We start from the raw sequence: 25,580 nt of genomic DNA on the forward strand, positions 1-25,580 counted from the left end.
ATTGGTTTATATTTTAGTAGTAAGGATCACCATCACCATGGAAGTGAAAAGACACTTTTTTGGTCTTTGGTCTCTCATTAAGGATTCTGTTAGATCTGGTTCAACCAAATATAATGACATCACTATCAACAAAACGTTTTAAAAAAAATTGATAGCCACCATTTTCCATGTTGAAATCAGATCAAATTCGAATAGATTTCGAATAGAGGATAAGGGAATCTCAAAGAACCAAATCACAGAATGAGAACCACATTATTTATTCCTGACAACAATACCTAATACAGACGTATTAGGGCTTATCTGCAGTCCCTGTATGCCTACAAGTAAGCATATATATTGAAATCAGATCAAATTATCAATGAGGAGCGTCGCTACTTTTAATAATATCAGGGCACCTCAGCTGGGGATGCTAGTGAGACTTGTAGAAATGCCCCCCCCCCGCGCCATTTAGCAATAAAAGGGTGGTTTTGACTTTTCACTCATGATACAATTCTTCTTAGAACATTGGGAAAGTCCAAGAACTCCGTGAAGATCTGAGTATGCAGTAGGTGCGACCAGTGAAGATCACCGAGTTCCTTAGACCTTCCTATTGTGTTCTTGACCAATGGGAACTTGGTGATCTTCACTGAGTTCCCATTGGTCAAGAACATAATGGGAGACTTAGACTTTCCCATTGTGTCTAAGGAGAAGGATTGTGTTCTTAACCAATGGGAACTCAGTGATCTTCACTAAGTTCCTTCGACTTTCCAATTGTGTTCTTGACCAATCACCGAGTTCCTTCGAATCTAAGTTGGTTTCGAATAGAGGATAAGGGAATCTCAAAGAACCAAATCACAGATTTCTGACAACAATACCTAATACAGACGTCCGGGCTTATCTGCAGTCCCTGTATGCCTACAAGTAAGCAGGTCTTATTACAGCGCAGCTGCAAAAAAAAGCACCCTTCCTTTCCCTGCCCGGTCTTTTATACATTCGAGGCTGGAGTCCTGATGCTGGAGTCCTGGACCAATCAGCTTTCGCCACTGTTTTTTGTTTTTTGTGTGTGGGTGCATGTATCCTTTATATCCAAAGTACCCTTTGTATTTATTTACAATGTGTTTTGCTTTTATGTTTAGCTAACAAAATCGAGCAAATACCTTCAGACTGAACTCCACTTGCCACTTCCTTTTTTTTTGACTTGGATTTTTTCCAGACGCTTCACATGACAGGTCTTGTGCCCCCCCCCCCCCCCCCGGTTGTCTTTGAGTCCATGCATTATCGACTAGTTACGCGGTGCATTGTACAGAACATAATGTGCTTTCCTTCATGTGGGCTTTAAATGAATGTGAGAAGACATTTCTATTGCAAAAAGTCCCCTCGGGTGGGTGGTGTCCTCCTAATAAAGCTTGCTCGGTGGTGGGAAAGAAGAAGGATGAGGAGCTAAATGGAGCCTCTGTGGGTACAGTGGTGTTGGCTTCACTCTCATGACCCCCCCCTTCTACCTCACCTCACACTCACCTCACACCAAGTCATGTGACATCCCCTTTGTTAAAACTAAGGTCCAGTGTTCGGGGCCCATCCGATTGTGGCATGTTGGCACTTTTTTCAGGAGCAGCTGTGAAAATGTTATCCTGACATTTTGTTTTCAAAAGCGCCACAGATGTTTGGGACGCTGTTGTCGCCTCGTTGCACAAGTGGCCTTTTCCTTTGCTTTTCCTTTTTTTTTTTTTTCCGGAGCATTCCGGAGTGTAAAAGCACTGACCACAACATTAGGTAGACATGTGTGCCTTTACTTTTGTAATTTGAAATGACTATATTTACTTCATGGCACGGTGGAGAAGTGGTTTGTGCACAGGCCTCACAGCTAGAAGACCCGAGTTTGATTCCACCTTCGGGCATCTCTGTGTGGAGTTTGCATGGGTTTTCTCCGGGTACTCCGGTTTCCTCCCACATTCCGAAAACATGCTAGGTTAATTAGCGACTCCAAATTGTCCATAGGTATGAATGTGAGTGTGAATGGTTGTTTGTCTATATGTGCCCTGTGATTGGCTGGCCACCAGTCCAGGGCCCGAAGACAGCTGGGATAGGCTCCAGCACCCCTGTGACAATAAGCGGTAGAAAATGAATGAATGAATGAACATTGACTTCATGGCTGCACGGTGGTGGAGTTGTTAGCACGCAGGCCTCACAGCTAGGAGAGCCGAGTTCAATTCTACCCTCGGCATGTTTGCATGTTGCATGTTCTCCCCGTGCATGCGTGGGTTTTCTCCCGGGTATTCCGGTTTCCTCCCACATTCCGAAAACATGCTAAGTTAATTAGCGACTCCATATTGTCCATAGGTATGAATGTGAGTGTGAATGGTTGTTTGTCTATATGTGCCCTGTGATTGGCTGGCCACCAGTCCCTCTCGCCCAAAGACAGCTGGGATAGGCTCCAGCACCCCCGTGACAATAAGCGGTAGAAAATGAATGAATGAATGAATGAATGAACATTGACTTCATGGCTGCACGGTGGTTGAGTGGTTAGTGCGCAGGCCTCACAGCTAGGAGACCCAAGTTCAATTCCACCCTCGGCATATTTGTACGTTGCATGTTCTCCCTGTGCATGTGTGGGTTTTCCTCCCACATTCCGAAAACATGCTAGGTTAATTAGCGACTCCAAATTGTCCATAGGTATGAAAGTGAGTGTGAATGGTTGTTTGTCTATATGTGCCCTGTGATTGGCTGGCCACCAGTCCAGGGCCCGAAGACACCTGGGATAGGCTCCAGCACCCCCGAGACCCTCATGAGGATAAGCGGCAGAAAATGAATGAATGAATGAACAATAAAACACTACCATGAAATGGTTTGAATCCGTGGATGTATTCCCATGACTGGCACAAGAGTCAGGACCACAGGGAGTTAATCAGCGGGGTCATTTTCCTGCAAATCATTATGCAACATGAGTCCAAATCCTGACCCGTGAGAACAAAATGTACAGAATTCTTTTATTTCATTCCCCACCCACTCTGTGTGATTTCACCCACGGAGTGCTCTGCCCTCTCCCAATGAGACGGAAGTGAAAAACATTGCTTTGTGTATCCACCCAAGGGTTTGGACGTGCTCCCATCATCAAACGGGCTCTCCCTCGGTCCGCTATTTAGCCAACAAACGCAAACCGACAGTGAAGAGATCTCGCAGGAACATGAAGTATAACACAGCTGATCAACAAACAAAGATCCTCCCCTGCCATCCGCGACATAATAGTGCTCATCCTTCCTAATTAAAAGTTCCACTTCCACGCAATTGGAGCGTGCAAGGCCTGCTCCCCATCTCTGGTTCTAATCAGCACTGTGTTGCTTGTTTGGCGAACGCCATCTGCTGAAGCCCCCCCCCCCCCCCCCCCCCCCCCAGCCCCAGCAGGGTGAAACTCAATCCAGATGCCTGTTATTCTATTTGGCAACGCAGAGCGACGTCCCATCCGACGCCACATACGCCCAACGGGGCCTCCGGTGCCTCTGCTAGCATGACAGCAACGACGAGCGAAGGCTTAAAAGTAGTGAATGACGCAGGTTGGAGATTCCACTTGAAGTGAGTCATCGGGATTGTGACTGAGAACGATTTCTGGCAACATAATGGTCGTACTCGTCTGGATATGAAGCACGTATGATCCCGCAGGGACATGAACTTAATCATACTTCTACATCTTGCAAAAAGACAAAAACACTGGCAGAAAAAAACATGTACACTGTATACTTGCATTTTAGCAGTATTGCTATGACAGTGTATCTTCTAAAGGGGTAAAATAAAAATATACTTTAGAATAGTCAGTGTACAGCTCGAGTATGAGTCCTGCCAGCAGTAGGGGAGAAGCGGTTGGTTGACAGGAAACATGAATTGCAACACAAGTGGGTACCAAAACAAATGTGTATTGCCAAAGACAAGCAAGGTGATAATAGTGTAATGTTCTAAGGCTGCATGAGTGCTGCTGACACTGGTCAGTTGAGGTTCAAGAGGGGAAACATGGATTATAACACAAGTCAGTAGTACGCTAGTAGTATTGCCAAAGTCAAGCATGGTTGTGATCGTGTCAGGGTCTGGGGCTGCACGAGTGCTACCAGGAGAAGAAGTTTACTGAAGGGAAACATGGATTCCAACACAAGTGAGTAGCAAGCTAATTGTGTCTTGCCAAAATCAAGCATGGTGGTGGTCGTGTCACGGTCTGGGGCTGCACGAGTGCTGCCAGGAGCAGAACTTCACTGAAGGAAAACATGGATTCCAACACACGTGAGTATCAAGCTAATTGTGTATTGCCAAAATCAAGCATGGTGGTGGTCATGTCACGGTATGGGGCTGCACGAGTGCTGCCAGGAGCAGAACTTCAGTGATGTGAAACATGGATTCCAACACACGTGAGTAGCAAGCTAATTGTGTATTGCCAAAATCAAGCATGGTGGCGGTCATGTCACGGTTTGGGGCTGCACGAGTGCTGCCAGGAGCAGAACTTCACTGAAGGAAAACATGGATTCCAACACACGTGAGTAGCAAGCTAATTGTGTATTGCCAAAATCAAGCATGGTGGTGGTCATGTCACGGTCTGGGGCTGCACGAGTGCTGCCAGGAGCAGAACCTCACTGAGGGGAAACATGGATTCCAACACACGTAAGTAGGAAACTAATTGTGTCTTGCCAAAATCAAGCATGGTGGTGGTCATGTCACGGTCTGGGGCTGCACGAGTGCTACCAGGAGAAGAACTTCACAGAGGGGAAACATGGATTCCAACACATGTGAGTAGCAAGCTAATTGTGTTTGGCCAAAATCAAGCATGGTGGTGGTCATGTCACGGTCTGGGGCTGCACGAGTGCTGCCAGGAGCAGAACCTCACTGAGGGGAAACATGGATTCCAACACACGTAAGTAGGAAACTAATTGTGTCTTGCCAAAATCAAGCATGGTGGTGGTCATGTCACGGTCTGGGGCTGCACGAGTGCTACCAGGAGAAGAACTTCACAGAGGGGAAACATGGATTCCAACACACGTGAGTAGCAAGCTAATTGTGTTTGGCCAAAATCAAGCATGGTGGTGGTCATGTCACGGTCTGGGGCTGCACGAGTGCTACATCAGCCACAATAAAGGCTGTGTGTTTCATCGTCCTATGAATATAGTAGAATAAATTGCATGCTGAAATGTGAAATGTGAGGAGTGCGTGATTTGATTCGGAGTGCGTGCCTCGCATGTAGATTATATATTCACATGGCAGCCTTGTAAAACGAAACACACCCTGGCATGTGGCGCAGCGGTTAAATCGCAGCTTGATGAGGCCAAAAACAGTAAACAAAGCTGCACAGAAGAAGAAGAAGAAGAAGTATCACTTTTGGTAAGTCTAATTCTGGTCAAACGGGATGGAAACACTTTTTTTTTTTCCTGACGTCTTCATCTGCCATCTTAAAACTTCCACAGTTTAGCTTGGAATCTTGCATGCAAAGTTTGTTCATTGATGAATGTTTTCATGCTTTGTGTGTGTGTGTGTGTGTGTGTGTTTTCAGTCATGTTATTAAGCGGGAGACTTAATCTGTCATCTTATTGATAATTAACACTTTGGGTTTAAAGCCCTTTTCAATTCATTTTAATAATAACACTTCATTTTAATGAATAGCCTTTTAATGCAAACTGCAGGTTTACAGACATACATGCCCCCCAGGAGGGTGGTGGTGGTGGGGGGGTTTCTCGATATAATGATAGCTTTTCTTCCCTTGTGGAGATAATCATCCTGCTTTTATTGGATTGAATATTACAGCCCCGCGCTGCCAAATCTCTTGACATAAAACACACAAAGATTATGGAAAAATAAACATGCTTATGTCTCCTGTGTTATGCTGCACATGGGTGGTCTATTGTAATATTTCATTGTGATGTATTGTACTGTAAATGTTACAGTTATAAGCTCTAATCCCTTTATGTTTTAAAATGTGATTCATTTAGGAGCAGGAGGCTAATGAACGGAAGTCAAGGATCTGTGTGAAAGGCACAGGAATTCTCATGGAGGGCGTTCATACTTGCTGCCCCGGACTTAGTCTTATCTGATCCCCAAGGCCGAGAGAAGCCCCTATTCATTTGTTCAGACTTTCTTCTACAAGCTGGTAAAGCCTGCTTTTCCAGCGCTGTGTTTTACTTAGCCAAACGTCATAAAAAACTATACATATATGCATTTCATGATTAAACCCCATAGGTTGTATTGACTTGAAATTTCTCATACAGCTTGACAAAACACACACAGTAACTTAGGCCACATCCCAGCAAAACTTGACACACACTTTTAGACGACTGAAGTGTTGTGTAGTATTGTACTATGTAGTATTTTACACTGGTCACTTTGTGCCAGTAATATTACTGTAATGTGCAATGAGACACACAAGCACCAGACCTGATCACCCGAACAACATGCTTTTATTACAGGTTTAAATGATCTCACCACAGGCACAATAATCTCTAACTTGTGCATGTAATGCTAACTCAACTCTGAACCTCTGACATCACTTCCTGTCATATACTCACTTGAATACTCACATGAATATGAGTCTTATTTATGTCTTCATTGGCTTATTTTCTCTTATTGTGTCCATTTTATTGGGTAATACGAGTGTAAAGTAGTAAGCTAGTAGTATTGCCAAAGTCAAGCATGGTGGTGATCGTGTCACGGTCTGGGGCTGCATGAGTGCTGCCAGGAGCAGAAGTTCACTGAGGGGAAACATGGATTCCGACACACGTGAGTAGCAAGCTAATTGTGTATTGCCAAAATCAAGCATGGTGGTGGTCATGTTACGGTCTGGGGCTGCACGAGTGCTGCCAGGAGCACAACCTCACTGAGAGGAAACATGGATTCCAACACACGTGAGTAGAAAGCTAATTGTCTCTTGCCAAAATCAAGCATGGTGATGGTCGTGTCACGGTCTGGGGCTGCACGAGTGCTGCCAGGAGCAGAAGTTCACTGAGGGGACACATGGATTCCAACACAAGTGAGTAGCAAGCTAATTATGTCATGCCAAAATCAAGCATGGTGATGGTCATGTCACGGTCTGGGGCTGCACGAGTGCTGCAAGAACCGAAGTTCACTGAGAGGACACATGGATTCCAACACACGTGAGTAGCAAGCTAATTGTGTATCGCCAAAATCAAGCATGGTGGTGGTCATGTCACGGTCTGGGGCTGCACGAGTGCTGCCAGGACCGAAGTTCACTGAGGGGAAACATGGATTCCAACACACGTGAGTAGAAAGCTAATTGTGTCTTGCCAAAATCAAGTATGGTGATGGTCATGTCACAGTCTGGGGCTGCACGAGTGCTGCCAGGACCGACGTTCACTGAGGGGACATATGGATTCCAACACAAGTGAGTAGCAAACTAATTGTGTATTGCCAAAATCAAGCATGGTGGTGGTCATGTCATGGTCTGGGGCTGCACGAGTGCTGCCAGGACTGAAGTTCACTGAGGGGACACATGGACTCCAACCCAAGTGAGTAGCAAGCTAATTGTGTATTGCCAAATTCAAGCATGGTGATGGTCGTGTCACAGTCTGGGGCTGCACGAGTGCTGCCAGGAGCAGAAGTTCACTGAGGGGAAACATGGATTCCAACACACGTGAGTAGAAAGCTAATTGTGTCTTGCCAAAATCAAGCATGGTGGTGGTCATGTCACGGTCTGGGGCTGCACGAGTGCTGCCAGGTAAAGGTTACTATAGGGGTGTTATTGTCCAAGTGATTACTGTCCAATAATCAGTATGAGCACCATCTTCTTCCAACGGTCTCACCAGCAACCATCTGGCATCCCTAAAAACTTGGGTACAATAATTCACACATTTTCCAAAATCAGGTCCAAAATTTCCAAAATTTGATCAATATTGGTTAACAAACATGGCCGCCATCAAGCATAAAGGCCAGGATGTAGACACTAATAGTCCATAAGTCACTGACCATTTATTGATATCTGTATCACAAGGAGGCCAACATGTCTTCCACAAGCACATCCTGTTAGGGTGCCGCAAAAGTAGGAAACAGGAAGTGGGGAAGCCATTGAAGGTGACACACAGGTGAGCTCCAGAAGGCCACATGCTGCAGAAAACAGGAGGAATTTTACCACACTCAAAGTCTGCTTTATGAATTATGCTTGGAAATCCTTCAGCATCAAAAGTAAGAGCTGTTTTTATTATTCCAAAATCTTGTTGTTGTGTGATTTGCGTGAATTTGCTGTGTTGGTGTCAATGTTAGCTACACATGCTCATGTCTGTTTGATAAGTCTTAACTTAACCTAGCATGATAATGCTGTTAAAATGTGACAGTAATTTTAGCACTGTAGCTATGCTATGCTAGCATTGGTAACATTTGTGGCTGTGTCTGTCCTACTCAATGTTATGTTGTACGTCTTATATGGTGCCTGCAGTATTATTTTTGGACAAGTGTAGCATTACAGTGTATGCTAATCCCTTGTTTATCACTGTTAATTGCTAATGGTAATGGTTTTATTTCATTTGAACATGCATCAGATTACAATTGAATGCATCGCATAATAGGTTCATAGTCCACATGTCCAAAAGGAGTAGGAAGAAGCAAAGCTTATTAAATCCTACCCCTCCATCTGGTACTTTTACAATCAGTAACTGTTACATTTGTTCACTTCCTGCTTTCCAAATATATTTAAAATGAAAAAAATTACATTTAAAATAAAAAATTCATCCATCCATTCATTCATTTTCTGCCGCTAAAAAAATAATAAAAAAATGTAAAATTTAAATTACATTTTTATTATATTTTTAATATAATTAAATTAATTATTTTAATTAAAATAATAATAATTAATAATAATCAGTAACTGTTACATTTGTTCACAACCTGCTTTCCATAATATAATTTTTAAAAAACATATTTTATTAATTAAATTTTAAAAATATTTTTATTTTTATTCTTTTTTTATTTTATTTAATTTTATTTTTTTAATTTATTTTTTAATTTTTATTATTTTGTCACGTACCGAAGTACGAGGTGATATGACCATACAATGACATAATGGGTACCATAATAATATTTTTAGGTAATTGGTTATTTTTTAGCCTTATGCATTATTTTATGCATGTTTGAAGATGAACTATATCAGCAAGTTGAAGTATTTGTGATTTTAGAAATAAGGAGTTAGTATGTTCTTTGTAGGCGGCATTATGAATTATCCTTACTGACTTTTTTTTGCAGTACATTTAGCCAGTGAAAATTGCTTTTATAGTTATTACCCCATATTTCCACACAATAAGTAGTCTGTGTTTTTATTGGGGATTTTTCTGCCTGTTGTGATGTCATTAACGTCATTGACATAGCCATCAATCATATTTCATGAACATTAAAGCTATACAGACAGTCCTGTATAGTATTTGTGCTGCAGTGATGTGATCCCAAGTGTGTGTGTGTGTGTGTGTGTGTGTGTTTCCGTGGAGCTCACAATCCACACAATGCATTCAAGCAAGCGTTAAATGGCTCTCTTGGCAGTCGGATTGTGGAGTGAAAAAAAAAAAAAAAAGATCAGAGATATGCGAGTGTGGATTTTTACTCAGCTGCTCCGATAATGTTAATGTTGCTTTCATTTTTAGGTACCTTTAAAGGCAAAGATGCTGATACTAATGAGGCAAAGCTGGATGGAGCCTGCACAGCTGATAACGCAAGGCAAACAAAAAACACATGAACAATAGAAAGTTAGAGGGGCTTTAGTGGGTGGGGGGCCCAGAAAAGGGGGGGGGGGCGTGTTGAAAGGTTCATAGCAGGAGTGGATGTTGACGCTGCACAGGACTTTGCAAGCAGGCTCTTTTGTTTTTGCATCCAAGCGTGTGCTAAATTAGTAGCAACCCGAGTATGCTTTGTTGTTGACGTTAGGCCAAATTAAATTTTACTTATTTTTTACTTTTAAAAATGTCTAAATTAACAAATATATGAATATAACGCATTCAAAAGACACATTCAAAGACATTATGATGATCCATCTATCCATTTCCTGTCTTCTTTGTTTTGATGTGTAGTATTTTATACTACACATGAGACGCACAAGCACCAGACCCTATCACCCAAACAACATGCTTTTATTACAGTTTGAAATGATCTCACCACGGGCGCAATAATCTCTAACTTGTGCATGTAATCCTAACTCGACTCTGAACCTCTGACATCACTTCCTGTCCTATACACACATGATTATGAGTCTTAATTATGTCTTTATTGGCTTATTTTCTCTTATTGTGTCTATTATATTGGATAATACAAGCTTCAAGGTGACTATAGGGGTGTTATTTCCTGTCTAGAGGGCTCTAATATTGTTAAAACTGTATTTAGAAGATTGTTCTCTTATTGTGTCTATTATATTGGGTAATACAAATGTAAAGGTGACTATAGGGGTGCTATTTCCTGTCTATAGGGCTCTAATATTGTTAAAACTGTATTTAGAAGATTGTTCTCTTATTGTGTCTATTATATTGAGTAATAGAAGTATAAAGATGACTATAGGGGTGTTATTTCCTGTCTAGAGGGCTCTAATATTGTTAAAACTGAATTTAGAAGATCGTTATCTTATTGTGTCTATTATATCGGGTAACACAAGTGTGTAAAGGTGAATATAGGGTTGTTATTTCCTGTCTAGAGGCCTCTAATATTGTTAAAACTGTATTTAGAAGATCGTTCTCTTATTGTGTCTATTATATCGGGTAATACAAGTGTTAAAGGTGACTATAGGGGTGTTATTTCCTTTCTAGAGGGCTCTAATATTGTTAAAACTGAATTTAGAAGATCGTTCTCTTATTGTGTCTTTTATATTTGGGTAATACGAGTGTAAAGGTGACTATAGGGGTGTTATTTCCTGTATAGAGGGCTCTAATATTGTTAAAACTGTATTTAGAAGATCGTTCTCTTATTGTGTCTATTATATCGGGTAATACAAGTGTTAAAGTGACTATAGGGGTGTTATTTCCTGTCTAGAGGGCTCTAATATTGTTAAAACTGTATTTAGAAGATCGTTCTCTTATTGTGTCTATTATATCGGGTAATACAAGTGTAAAGGTGACTATAGGGGTGTTATATCCTGTCTAGAGGGCTCTAATATTGTTAAAACTGTATTTAGAAGATCATTCTCTTATTGTGTCTTTTATATCAGGTAATGCAAGTGTGTAAAGGTGACTATAGGGGTGTTATTTCCTGTCTAGAGGGCTCTAATATTGTTAACTGTATTTAGAATATCGTTCTCTTATTGTGTCTGTTAGATCGGGTAATACAAGTGTGTTAAGGTGACTATAGGGGTGTTATTTCCTGTCTAGAGGGCTCTAATATTGTTAAAACTGTATTTAGAAGATCGTTCTCTTATTGTGTCTATTATATCGGGTAATACAAGTGTGTAAAGGTGACTATAGGGGTGTTATTTCCTGTCTAGAGGGCTCTAAAAATTGTTAAAACTGTATTTAGAAGATCATTCTCTTATTGTGTCTTTTATATCAGGTAATACAAGTGTGTAAATGTGACTATAGGGGTGCTATTTCCTGTCTAGTGTGCTCTAATATTGTTAAAACTGTATTTAGAAGATTGTTCTCTTATTGTGTCTATTATATATCGGGTAATACAAGTGTTAAAGGTGACTATAGGGGTGTTATTTCCTGTCTAGAGGGCTCTAATATTGTTAAAACTGTATTTAGAAGATTGTTCTCTTATTGTGTCTATTATATTGGGTAATACAAGTGTTAAAGTGACTATAGGGGTGCTATTTCCTGTCTAAAGGGCTCTAATATTGTTAAAACTGTATTTAGATCGTAAATAGGTTTTCTGTGCGCTAACATTCTGTCCTATACTCACATGATTATGAGTCTTAATTATGTCTTTATTGGCTTATTTTCTCTTATTATGTCAATTATATTAGGTAATACGAGTGTAAAGGTGACTATAGGGGTGTTATTTCCTGTCTAGAGGTCTCTAATTATAATGAAATTGTATTTAGAAGATTGTAAATAGGTTTTCTGTTCTCTAACATCGAAACATGGAATTTCACACAGTCAGGTCGAGGGATTACTGTCCAATAATCAGTATGAGCACCATCTTCTTCCAACGGTCTCACCAGCAACCATCTGGCTGAAGGTACAACAATTCACACATTTTCCAAAATCAGGACTTGATTAGCCGTCTCTTTAACACATTACCTTGTACCACTGTGGAACATGTGGTCCTGGCCTGTGGTTTGGAGGCTACAAATAGCTGCTGGTCGACGTTACGTTTCTTTCACTGGTAACCATTTGGCACACCGCAAGAGTGTAGAAAGATAAATCTTGGTGGGGGTTTTGTGTTGTTTTAGCCAGATCTGGCAACCACAGCATTTGAAAAGAGTTTTTTTTTTTTTTTTTTTTTTTTTTTTTTTATGGCAGTACATGTGGAGCACATATGTAGCACGACTGAATCCGAAGTATCTTCTAGAACAGGGGTCTCAAACTCAATTTACTTGGGGACCACTGGAGCTAGGGTCTGGGTGGGACTGGGCCGCATCATTTTATTTATACTCTTTTTATTTACAACATATTGCGCAACTGCAGGGTCTTGAGACACATGCTAACTCGCAAACTAGAGCGCTAGCGACCTAAACGGTAGCCTTCAAGTTATTTCCTTTAAACTTAAACAGCCAAAAAACTTACCACTTCCACACGGATAGGGAGGATAACTATTAACAGTTATTTAACCTTTAACATGAACATTAATCAAACGTAATCATTTTTGTTCTGGGTACATGATAAACTTTCATATCAAGGTGTGGGGGCCTCAAACTAGTGTTCTGCGGGCCACATTTGGCCCGCGGACCACATGTTTGAGACCCCTGCTTTAAATGTAGGAAAATGTAGGAAAAAGTCAACAAATCAATAAAAATTGGCATTATTCTGTATGTAAAAGTGGATTAATTTGATACAGATTGTATTATGATACATTTAGCCAAAAAACTTACCACTTCCACACGGATAGGGAGGATAACTATTAACAGTTATTAACCTTTAACATGAACATTAATCAAACGTAATAATTTTTGTTCTGGGTACGTGATAAACTTTCATATCAAGGTGTGGGGGCCTCAAACTAGTGTTCTGCTGGCCACATTTGGCCCGCGGACCACATGTTTGAGACCCCTGCTTTAAATGTAGGAAAATGTAGGAAAAAGTCAACAAATCAATAAAAATGGCATTAGTCTGTATGTAAAAGTGGATTAATTTGATACAGATTGTATTATGATACATTTTGCATTAAGCAAGTCTGTTTGCCGTACATTCAAATACATTTGGATTGCCAACTTTCCTATTTTTTTTTTTTCTATATATATAGAAAAAAATAATATTAATATATATATATATGGTGTTACCTGTTTGCCCTCAGTGCAAGCTGTGCGTTTTCTTGAAAACAACTTCGAGTATTCCCTCGGCGATCACACAATACATAACACAAAAGTGCAGAAAATAGTCCTGTGAAGACTTATTGTTTTTTTCCCACACTTCCCGTCTTCCTGTTTCACATCCGTTCCAAAAAGGGTGGGGGCGGAATTGCGAGGTTTTCTGTTCCTGGAAAACACAAAGGAAGTTCATCAGAAGTTACCTAGTTATCTGACAAAGTGCCAGGCAAAGAACACTTTTAACAAGATAAGTAGCTTTAGATGGGGGTGGGGGGTCGGAGGGGTGTAGGCGGCAACTCTTGACTGTGATTAAAGACGACGGACGTCATGAAAAAGTAATGATCTTGTTCACTCCTCGTCCTTTTCTTTTAACGAGCTCATGAGACTTCGAGCCTGGAAAAACATCAGCTGACATGGAGGTGCTTTCATGCATGGCCGCCATCTCCTTTTACGGATCACCTCCAGACTAAACAAGGCCTTTTTTTTTTTTGCAGCCAGGTAGAGCGTCTATCTTACATATACAAGTGCAGTACATATACACAAGGGGCTGTACGTATACACAAACACGCTGAGGCTGCAGTGTGTCGGCGAGCTGACAGGAAGCTCAGCGCTTTTTTAGAGGGCGGCCTAAACCGCAACATCAAACGGGCGGTGGAGGAAGAGAGACGTTCAGTCCAAACAGTTGTTGAAGAGGATGTGTGTGTGCGTGTGGAATGAGAACTTCCAGTACAGGGAAAATGTTTGGAAAGGTCAAATTCACTGGAAATGGAGTGAAATTGGGAAAAAAAAAAGACGAGACGAATCTGATATGATGTAACAAAACACTCGCCTACGCCATCTGCACGTAGGAAAAGTGGTGTGGGTTGCTGCTGAGGTTGGATGCCGTAAGATTTGAAACTTCTTCCAAGATCCTGAAGGTGGCGCTATCATGACCCTTCAAGCTTACTTCAAGCTTCAGGTTGTGCAGGGGCGTCAAATGGCAGCGATGCGGAGATGTTGTAGGAGGAAACACATAATCCTTATGTGTAGTTTTGCATCAGGTTTTTAAAAATTTATTTTTAAAATTAATTTAATTTAAAATGTAATAAAATGTAAAAAAAACAATTTAAATAATACCACATTTTTAAAATTAATTTAATTTAAAATTTAATCAAATGTAAAAAAAAATTAAAAAATGATCCTTAATTGGCATTTTAATCCAAATTTTCAGTCCCATAACCATCAGGTGGCGCTATCATGATTTTTCAAGCTTCAGGTTGTGCAGGGGCGTCAAATGGCAGCTATGCGGAAATGTTGTAGGGGGAATCGCAGATTTGAGGAATGAAATGGATTCTGTGTAGTCCTTATGTGTAGTTTTTCATCAGCAGGTTTTTAAAATTTTATGTTTTAAATTAATTTAATTAAAAATGTAATAAAATGTAAAAATTAACAATGAAATAATACCACATTTTTATTTTTAAAATTAATTTAATTTAAAATTTTATAAAATGTAGAATAAAATAAATTTAAAAAATGATCCTTAATTGGCATTTTAATCCAAATTTTCAGTCCAATAACCATCAGGTGGCGCTATCATGATTCTTCAAGCTTCAGGTTGTGCAGGGGCGTCAAATGGCAGCTATGCGGCGATGTTGTAGGAGGAATTGCAGATTTGAAGAATGAAATGCGTTCTGTGTAGTCCTTATCTGTGTAGTTTTTCATCAGCAGGTTTTTAAAATTTTATTTTTAAAATTAATTACATTTAAAATGTAAAAAATGTTAAAAAAAAAACAAACAAAGAAATTATAGTGATCCTTAATTAAATAATACCACATTTTTATTTTTAAAATTAATTTAATTGAAACTTTAATAAAATGTAAAACAAATTAAAAAATGATCCTTAATTGGCATTTTAATCCAAAATTTCAGTCCAATAACCATCAGGTGGCACTATCATGATTCTTCAAGCTTCAGGTTGTGCAGGGGCGTCAAATAGCAACTATGCGGAGATGTTGTAGAAGGAATCGCAGATTTGAGGAATGAAATGGGTTCTGTGTAGTTTTTCATCAGCAGGTTTTTTAATTTTTATTTTTTTAAATTAATTTAATTAAAAATGTAATAAAATGTAAAAAAAAAATTGGCATTTTAATCCAAATTTTCACCAAATTTCAATGGGTTATTTGTAATTTTCTTCAACATCCTTTTATGCAAAATGAAATAAAATGTAAACAAACAATGTACTGTATATCAGTGAGTCATCAAACATGGCGCGGTGGTGTTTAATGCCAGTTTTGTTGCCAAAACATCCCGCTTAGTCATGCTTAAAAGCTCATAAGGCCCATTACACAGTGAGGCCGCTCATCCAAACTGTCAATGATTCCATTTTGAATGCCACAAATGTGTCAAATTCTTTTTTGTCCTACATGACAAATGTTATTTTGCCACCCTTCCTGAGGTTTTTTTCGGCTGTTTTCCAAGGCTCATAAATCCTACGACGGATCCTGTGAGTGCCAGGCTATTTTATTCATAAAAGGTTGAGACACTTCTAACCATGAGACATTTATCATCTGTCGTCATCCACCCACTCCTCTGTCCTTTTGGGGTTGTTTACTGTAAATAATACCGCATGTTCACTGTGACCACTTCGCTTGGCAGCGTTATTTGTACTTTTTGTCCGATTGCTACTCTTGTTGCAACAGACGCACATTGCAAGGTACCGCATACTCATGTACTTCATTAGTACACTTGCACAATTGCAAGGCATGGTGGGCAGCTCATGTATGCATTTGCATTTCCCCAACATAAGTTACCCAGTATGCCTTGTGGGTTATAAATACCAGTATTGTTAATTGTTTATTTTGATCATATGCTGAACACATGTTGTTTTTGTTTGGGTTGATGGAATATTTCCTCTTTATGCTACTAAAATTATATTTTAATTTTAATTTTTTTAAGTTTTTAAGTTTTTAAATGTTAATATTTTCACTATATTCTTGTAAAATGACTGCTAATGTATGGAATATTTCCTCTTTATGCTACTAAAATTATATTTTTATTGTTATAAAATTTTTAATTTTAAGTTTAAGTTTTTAAATGTTAATATTTTCATTATATTCTTGTAAAATGACTGCTAATGTATGGAATATTTCCTCTTTATGCTCCCAAAATTATATTTTTATTGTCATAAAATTTTAATTTTAATTTTAATTTTAATTTTAATTTTAATTTTAATTTTAATTTTAATTTTAATTTTAATTTTAATTTTAATTTTAATTTTAATTTTAATTTTAATTTTAATTTTAATTTTTTAAATGTTAATATTTTCACTATATTCTTGTAAAATGACTGCTAATGTTTACATTTTTAATTATCTATTTTCCTATTTTTAATTAATTTTATTTTTAGAATGTACAAATAATAATGACCCCGGGGCCACACTTTGGACACCCCTGACCGAGCGGAACAATTCATGTTTCAGGCAATACAGTGTGACTACTTTCTTGCTGTCTGTGGCTGGAGAGACGTCCAAACTGTGAGGTCAGTGGGAGGGGAAGGTGGTGGAGGGTCTGAGCCAAAAAGGAGACAGAGTCGAGGCCAAGAGGCCAGATCATTATGAAAGACCCGAGCACACAGCTGTGTGTGGACAGCCTCCCACTGTTCTTGCCTATCCACCACAACATCCCGCCTAATCCCGCTTAGATGTGCTCGTCGGCACCCAGACAGTGTACATCCAGTGGCACGGCAGCATCTGGGGTTTTTTTTGGGGGGGGGGGGACCACACGGGTGGATTAATCTGAGTATATGCCCATTTCGAGATAAGGATGGGGGGCCCTCAGTGTACCGCTACTCGTAAAGGCTAGTTTATAGAGTACAATTTTTGTATCACATCATATTATACTATACGATCCACAATAATGCATACTTTTTTACACGCCTTATGTGTGTGTATGTAGCTTTAATGCAAATGAGCTGTTTGTTTTCAAGTGTGTATCTCCAGGTGATCTACTTTTTACATCATGCTAGGTTTAAATATCTTAATTTTTACTTTTCTACACATGCTAACTCGCAAACTAGAGAGCTAGCAACCTAAACGGTAGCCTTCAAGTTATTTCCTTTAAACTTAAATAGCCAAAAAACTTACCACTTCCACACGGATAGGGAGGATAACTATTAACAGTTATTTAACCTTTAACATGAACATTAATCAAACATAATAATTTTTTTCTGGGTACATGATAACCATACGGCATCCATATCAAACTTGCGCGGGGCCTTCACTAACATTAAACTTTCATATCAAGGCGGGGGCCTCAAACTAGTGTCCTGCGGGCCACATTTGGCCCGCGGGCCACGTGTTTGATACCCCTGCCATACAGCATCCATATCAAACTTGCACGGGCCTGCACTAACATTAAATTTTCATATCAAGGCGGGAGCCTCAAACTAGTGTCCTGCGGGCCACATTTGGCCCGCGGGCCACGTGTTTGATACCCCTGCCATACAGCATCCACATCAAACTTGCGCGGGGCATGCACTAACATTAAACTTTCATATCAAGGCGGGGGCCTCAAACTCGTGTCCTGCGTGCCACATTTGGCCCGCGGGCATACGTGTTTGAGACCCCTACCATACAGCATCCATATCAAACTTGCGCGGGGCCTGCACTAACATTAAATTTTCATATCAAGGCGGGAGCCTCAAACTAGTATCCTGCGGGCCACATTTGGCCCGCGGGCCACGTGTTTGAGACCCCTGCCATACAGCAACCATATCAAACTTGCACGGGCCTGCACTAACATTAAATTTTCATATCAAGGCGGGGGCCTCAAGCTAGTGTCCTGCGTGCCACATTTGGCCCGCGGGCCACATGTTTGAGACCCCTGCTTGAAATGATAAAAAATAAGCTAAGATGATTTCGGAAGGGTTCAAATGTCAGAAACGTTGGTAAAAGTTGGCCCCAGTAGAGGACCACAGGACACCAACCAACCCTCCGTGTGACCTTTAGAACTGATCCACAAACATCCTTTTGATGGAGTAACAACATGGAGGTGCTATCACGGCGTGATGCCCGCTTTGTGCTGCTGGAACCACCGAGTGCATCAAAGGAGTGGCTGAATCACAGGAGGTGATTTGGAGCAAAAATAATGTCAGCAAACAACACTCATGGTGGTAGTGGGGGGGCAAGATCTAAAGTCTTAGAAGAACACCATGAATCAAAGCCGCATTCAAATGGAAAACAGTGCATCCTGACCCATGGAGAAGTACTAAAAAAAAAAAAAAAGTACTACAATACAATCAACGTGTAGATTACTCAAGTTGTTTAGTGTACGTATTTGAAATTCCAAGGGGACCACAAACTCACCACAACTTTGCTGAAAAAAATACCATACAGTATATTTCCAGCAAACAAAGCACAACGGCGACTACTGTAGCATATTAGCGATAAATCCCATAAATTCTTAGCTAGATTAGGTACAAGAGGATTTGCATGACCGGCCCGACCCAGACTGGGCAGCTGTGACCAAAGAAAGCAGCTGAAGTGGGCCTAATAGTCTTTTTTAGTACTTTTTATATATATATAGTATTGTTTGACGTTGATCAGACTCTATTGGATCATATTCATATTCAAAAGCTGCATTAAAATAACCAACCAGTAACTATACCATATTTCCAGAGAGTGGAAGGGAATTGAACATGCAAGGAATGTGCCGTGTATATAAAAAGCCGCTCACTATTTATGCATGCAGTGGAGGTGGATGTTGTCGAGAGAGGCTACACAGCAAAGTTGACTTGAGGTCAATTCCTTACCAGCTCTGTTTTTCCGCCTACAGTACACCCGAGCATGGCATCTCCTTTTATTTTTGTTCTGCCCACCTCTTATTCCAGGAATGTTATCAAACGTATCACAATATGTCTAATATATTGGATTGTATGAGTGTAAAAGTGACTATAGGGGTGTTATATCATGTCTAGGGGACTCTTATAATGTCATAAAGGCTCCACACAGGTTTTGTGTGGTGTTATATTTTGGTTTAGTTGTGAACTAAGCAAACTAGAGGGTAGCCAGAGTAGACACCTGAGGTACACCCCATTAATGGCTAATGGCTGCCACCTTTCTCTCTCTGTCAGATTACAATTGAATGCATCACATAATCAGTTCACAGTTCCACATGTCCAAAAGGAGTAGGAAGAAGCAAAGCTTATTAAATCCTACCCCTCCATCTGGTACTTTTACAATCAGTAACTGTTACATTTGTTCACTTCCTGCTTTCCTAATATAATTTTAAAAAAACTTTTTAAATTTTATTTTATTAATAAAAAAATTTCACAAATTATTTATTTAATTTTATTTAAATTTGTATTTTTTTTTTATTTTTTTTTTATTTTTTTAATTTTTATTTTTTTTTCCCCGTACCAAAGTACGAGGTGATATGACCATACAATAACATAATGGTTACCATAGTAACTGTCAATATAGTTATATATATAGCACACCATGACTTCATCCTTGTATTTAGCAAACATCAACTGCTTGTATCGTTTCTTATTTTTCTATATTGGGTTATATGAGTGTAAATGTGACTATAGGGGTGTTATATCGTGTCTAGGGGACTCTTATAATGTCATAAACATATTTTAGAAGGCTCCACACAGGTTTCGTGTGCTCAAACTTGATGGAAATTCATTGATCATGGTCAGAGATTATATTTTGGTAAGTTGTGAACTAAGCAAACTAGAGGGTAGCCAGAGCAGACACCTGAGGTACACCCCATTAATGGCAATGGTAATGGTTTTATTTCATTTGAACATCAGATTACAATTGAATGCATCACATAATCAGTTCACAGTTCCACATGTCCAAAAGGACAATCAGTAACTGTTACATTTGTTCACTTCCTGCTTTCCTAATACGGTTTAATTTTTTTTGTTGTTTTTTTTTTATCTGGTTGTGGAATTCTGTACCCTAATTCATAGCTTCTTCCAGTAAGGACTTTGCTTCAGGTTAAGGCAGGGCAAGGATCAGGCTAAATCTCCAGGAAATGAACGTGTCTCGATGTAAAGTTCTTTGAAGTCATGGAAACTTCCTGTCCTTTTAATCAACTCACTTTTTAAAAATTGCTTCCACAGTCCTTACAAGATTGAATGTCAGCCTTCATGTTTGACTACCATTTGTACTCTCGGATGCTGAGCATCCTGCTGCCATTATACTTCTTATTCAAGGACAAACTAGGGGAAAGAATACAAGCATCACTTGTATTCATAACATCAGAAAGGATAAGCCCGAGACAGATGGGAGAGGAATATTAAAATTCATCATCAAAACTCAAAAAACGCAAAAACACAGAAGCACCACCAGCTTAGAAGGCTTATGTAGTGTTAATCCAAGCTGTTTTTAGTCTTTATTTTTCTGCAACAACTTCCTGTATATTCTGTACATGGGACACTGTGTGAAAGTGCACAAGACACACAATACAACAGTGTTCATGTCGACCGCAAGCACATTTTTTTACCTCAAGGGAAAAGCCTCTTTTCTGGGAAATCTTCTGACGAGATGACAGTCTTGTGTAATATTGAGTATTTCTATGAAAATTTTAAAAAATGGTTTTACCCCAACATAATGATCTTCGTCTTGCAGAAAAAGTCAGTTGACTGAGTTTAAATTGAGAGTGAGGGTAATTAATGGCTGCCTGAAGAATTACAGTTGTACGAGTCCTGACCTTTGACAATCCCATAATAACCGATTAGGTGAAAAAAAAAAGATAGATAATTAAAAACCCAGAAATGTAGTACTTAGCTGCAACCAGCACAGGCGCTGTTGAGTCGGTATATTCTTATTGCGTTTAATCATTTCCAGATGAATAAAAAAAAATTGCGATCTTCTAAAACAAATGTTTATATTATTAGAGCCCTCTTTATATAAACTAACAACCCTATGTTCACCTTTTACACTTGTATTACCCATAATAGTAGACATTCATTCATTCATTTTCTACCGCTTATCCTCACGAGAGTCGCGGGGGGTGCTGGAGCCTATCCCAGCTGTCTTCTACACCCTGGACTGGTGGCCAACCAATCACAGGGCACATATAGACAAACAACCATTCACACTCACATTCATACCTATGGACAATTTGGAGTCGCTAATTAACCTAGCATGTTTTTGGAATGTGGGAGGAAACCGGAGTACCCGGAGAAAACCCACGCATGCACGGGGAGAACATGCAAACTTCACACAGAGATGGCCAAGGGTGGGAAAAGACAAAATAAGAAGCCAAAAAGTTACCACTTCCACAAAAAATAGGAGGAGAACTCATTAATTCATTCATTTTTTTTTACCGCTTATCCTCACGGGGGGGGGTCGCAGGGGTGCTGGAGCCTATCCCAGCTGTCTTCGGGCGAGAGGCGGGGTACACCCTGGACTGGTGGCCAGCCAATCACAGGGCACATATAGACAAACAACCATTCACACTCACATTCATACCTATGGACAATTTGTCGCTAATTAACCTAGCATGTTTTTGGAATGTGGAAGGAAACTGGCCGAGGGTGGAATTGAACCCTGGTCTCCTAGCTGTGAGGTCTGTGCGCTAACCACTCGACAACCGTGCAGCCCTATAGTAGTAGACATAATAAGAGTAAATAAGCCATTTAACACATAAATAAGACTGATGCTCATGTGTGTTGCAAAAAAATGTGTTCCCTCGGGGAACAGAGCGGGGGGGGCAAACAGGAAGTGATGTCAGGGGTTCAAAATTATTATCACGCCTGTTGTAGGGTAATTCAAATGTGGAATAAAAGCCTGTTATGAACATAAGGGGTAACATTACTGACGTCTAACAAAAAAGTTAAGTCTTTGAATGCGTCTTCTAAATGCCTTATATTTTTATTTCAGTTTATGCTTGAAAATGCTTCACTAAGGCAGAAACTTTGCTTCAAGGTGCATATGTTTTACTACAAATATGACATAATAAACCACAAAACAGTAGGATTTATTTGTATTTTTGAAAAAAAACAATTGTTGAAAACAGAAAGTACAAGTTTGATAACCAGAAGATTCTGCCATTCTAAGCTGAATATTCCGAGATGGACGTCGGTGTCTGGTCCCCAACCACACTACAAGCACTTAATGAGCTTAATGTGCACTCCCGGGTCTTGCAGCTTTAAATGCATGTGCACTATATAGTACTGCTGTAGTCACCGCTTGGTGTTGCATGACAGTCTTTGCTCCTTAAAATGTTTTTCCCCCCAACGTCCCCATTGAAACGAGTTCAATCTGATAAGAAATCATTAGACGCTCACATTACTTGTCCGTGACCATCTGGTGCCAAAGTAATTGTGCAGACAGCTGACAAGTATCTGGGGGGGGGCTGACTGAGAACTCAATACATAGACTTTCATTTATAAACAAGACGCGTGTGTGTCGTCATGTGACCTAGGAGTCTTTAGCGCCTTCAGGGGAGTACAGACTCTAGAGCCTTGCAGTGCCGCTAAAGTGTCCAAGAATAGGAAGAGATTTTACAGCCTGATTGGAGATAAAGTGTGCTTTAGCCCGCAAGCCTAAACCTTAACGCTAATGACATCCATTTTCTCCCATGTTGCAGCAAATCACCGCACAACACAACACGGCAGTTACACTGGAAATTCTGACAAATTGACGCAATTAATCGACACTCATAGTGATGACTCAGCATAAAATATTAAGTGTCCTGCTCATGGTCATCACACTCAAAATGCATTTAATTCTGGTTCTACCATATCTTCAAACAACCATTCACACTCACATTCATACCTATGGACAATTTGGAGTGGCCAATTAACCTAGCATGTTTTTGGAATGTGGGAGGAAACCGGAGTACCCGGAGAAAACCCACGCATGCACGGGGAGAACATGCAAACTCCACACAGAGATGGCCGAGGGTGGAAATGAACTCGGGTCTCCGAACTGTGAGGCCTGCGTGCTAACCACTCCTCCACCATACAGCCTGAGAAGAAGCACATAAAAGCAAAAAAAAAAAACATTAAAAATACCACTTCCACATGGAATGAGAGGAGAATTATTTTTTTTTTTACACCCTGGACTGGTGGCCACCCAATCACAGCGCACATATAGACAAACAACCATTCACACTCACATTCATACCTATGGACAATTTGGAGTCGCTAATTAACCTAGCATGTTTTTGGAATGTGGGAGGAAACCGGAGTACCCGGAGAAAACCCACGCATACACGGGGAGAACATGCAAACTCCACACAGAGATAGCCGAGGGTGGAATTGAACCCTGGTCTCCTAGCTGTGAGGTCTGCGCGCTAACCACTCGACGGCCGTGCCGCCCCATATCTTACTTATTGTGTGGAAATATGTTGTAATAACTACAAAAGCAATCTTCACTCGTTAAATGTACTGCAAAAAAGGTCAGTAAGGATAATTCATAATGCCGCCTACACAGAACATACTAACTCCTTATTTCTAAAATCACAAATACTTCAACTTGCTGATATAGTTCATCTTCAAACAGCTAAAATTATACATAAGGCTAAAAATAACCAATTTCCTAAAAATGCATCCAATACTTCTCTACAAGAGAGGAGAAATATGATCTCAGGGAAGAAGTACATTTGAAACACTTCTATGCTAGGACTACATTAAAAAGCCATAGCATTTCAGTATGTGGAATCAAACTATGGAATGGATTGAGTAAGGAAATCAAACAATGCACAACGATGAGCCAATTCAAGAAACAATACAAGCAGTTGATGTTTGCTAAATACAAGGATGAAGAGTCTTGAACCAGTCATGATGTGCTATATATATCACTATATTGACGGTTACTATGGTAACCATTATGTCATTGTATGGTCATATCACCTTGTACTTCGGTACGAGGTACATTATTTAAAAAAAAAACAAAAAAAAAAACCTTAAACTTTATTATGGAAAGCAGGAAGTGAACAAATGTAACAGTTACTGATTGTAAAAGTACCAGATGGAGGGGTTAGGATTTAATAAGCTTTGCTTCTTCCTACTCCTTTCGGACATGTTGAACCGTGAACTGATTATATGATGCATTCAATTGTAATCTGATGCATGTTCAAATGAAATTAAACCATTGCCATTACCATAATTACAGTTGAATTAGCTAAACACTTGTCCACCTCCAGCTCACCTTAAAACCCCCGCGCATAAGCATCACGCAATGCAATTAATCCCGCACATAAGACGATTGAGGAATTATAGCATTAGCTATTCCGCACCTTTGCAAATAAGTTATTCATGTTTGCGGGTGATGACATGTTTGTTGTTGCAACTGGGGGATCGTGGGAGATAATCCGTCAGATCTTCACCATCAGCAACACTTAATACATGCGGTGTTTTTGAGTAGCATTGAAAAATACTACTCTTTTACTCTACTGTACATGCAGCTGTGGGAAATGTAGTACTTGTATTATTAAATGACATGCAAAAAAATAATGAACTGTCAACGGGCTTGCTCACTAACTAAATTGATTAAATTACATTGCAAATGTGCATTATTGTAATTCTTCATATGGTCCCTGCAACTGTAGCGTGAAACAGATATTGCGCATATTGTTTATTAATAATTCAGCATCAAGACACAGGTGGCTCAAGTAACAGATATATATTACCAAAAGAACTACTTCCTGTATTTGCGTTGTGGATGATTCAGGATAAATGATATCAGTGGTTTTCTGCATTCTTCCTAAATATAGCTTGTAAAATCATATGCTGGTTCTTGTTGGTACATTGTGCCTTGCTCAATCCGCTGCATAAATTTACTCCACATATGGATTTAATAAAAGTTTATCATGCTGTGTGGGCATACAGATGTTTTGTTTTTGTTTGAATTGATTAGCAATAGAGGGTTTGTCTTTATATGCAGCGACATCCCACAGGTAGCCTGGAAAACTTCAGTTTTGTTCTGTGAAGTTGCAGCACTTTTAATTGTTTTTTGTCATTTTGTGTTGTTTTTTTTTAATAATTTACCCTTGTCGACCACCATACTTTGTACCTATACTACCACAGTAATTATTTTTGACTGATTTTGCAGCAGTTTCCAAATAACATTATTTAATAAAGTAATATTTGGGATAAAATATGTCAAAACAGATAACTAACCCAATTAAAAGTTTTTAACTTCCTTTCCAGCACTAAAAACACGAAGACGTGTGTGCCTGTGTGTGTGTGTGTT

The 25,580-nt window shown here is 39.7% G+C and overlaps 1 protein-coding gene and 1 long non-coding RNA gene across 2 annotated transcripts in view; one reads left to right on the forward strand and one right to left on the reverse strand.

Moving 5' to 3' along the window:
- LOC131103042 (uncharacterized) overlaps positions 1 to 13,553 on the reverse strand; it is a 31,301-nt gene extending 17,748 nt beyond the window's left edge. Inside the window, exon 1 of the long non-coding RNA XR_009119542.1 lies at positions 13,364 to 13,553. This is a non-coding gene — a long non-coding RNA (uncharacterized LOC131103042). The remainder of the gene's footprint in view (positions 1 to 13,363) is intronic.
- gper1 (G protein-coupled estrogen receptor 1) overlaps positions 7,884 to 25,580 on the forward strand; it is a 37,753-nt gene continuing 20,056 nt past the window's right edge. The window contains exon 1 of the mRNA XM_058048895.1: positions 7,884 to 8,142. The gene's annotated coding sequence lies outside the window, so the exon portion shown is untranslated. The remainder of the gene's footprint in view (positions 8,143 to 25,580) is intronic.

This window comes from Doryrhamphus excisus, chromosome 15 (genome assembly GCF_030265055.1).
Source record: "Doryrhamphus excisus isolate RoL2022-K1 chromosome 15, RoL_Dexc_1.0, whole genome shotgun sequence".
In the NCBI taxonomy this organism is placed as follows: Eukaryota; Metazoa; Chordata; class Actinopteri; order Syngnathiformes; family Syngnathidae; genus Doryrhamphus; species Doryrhamphus excisus.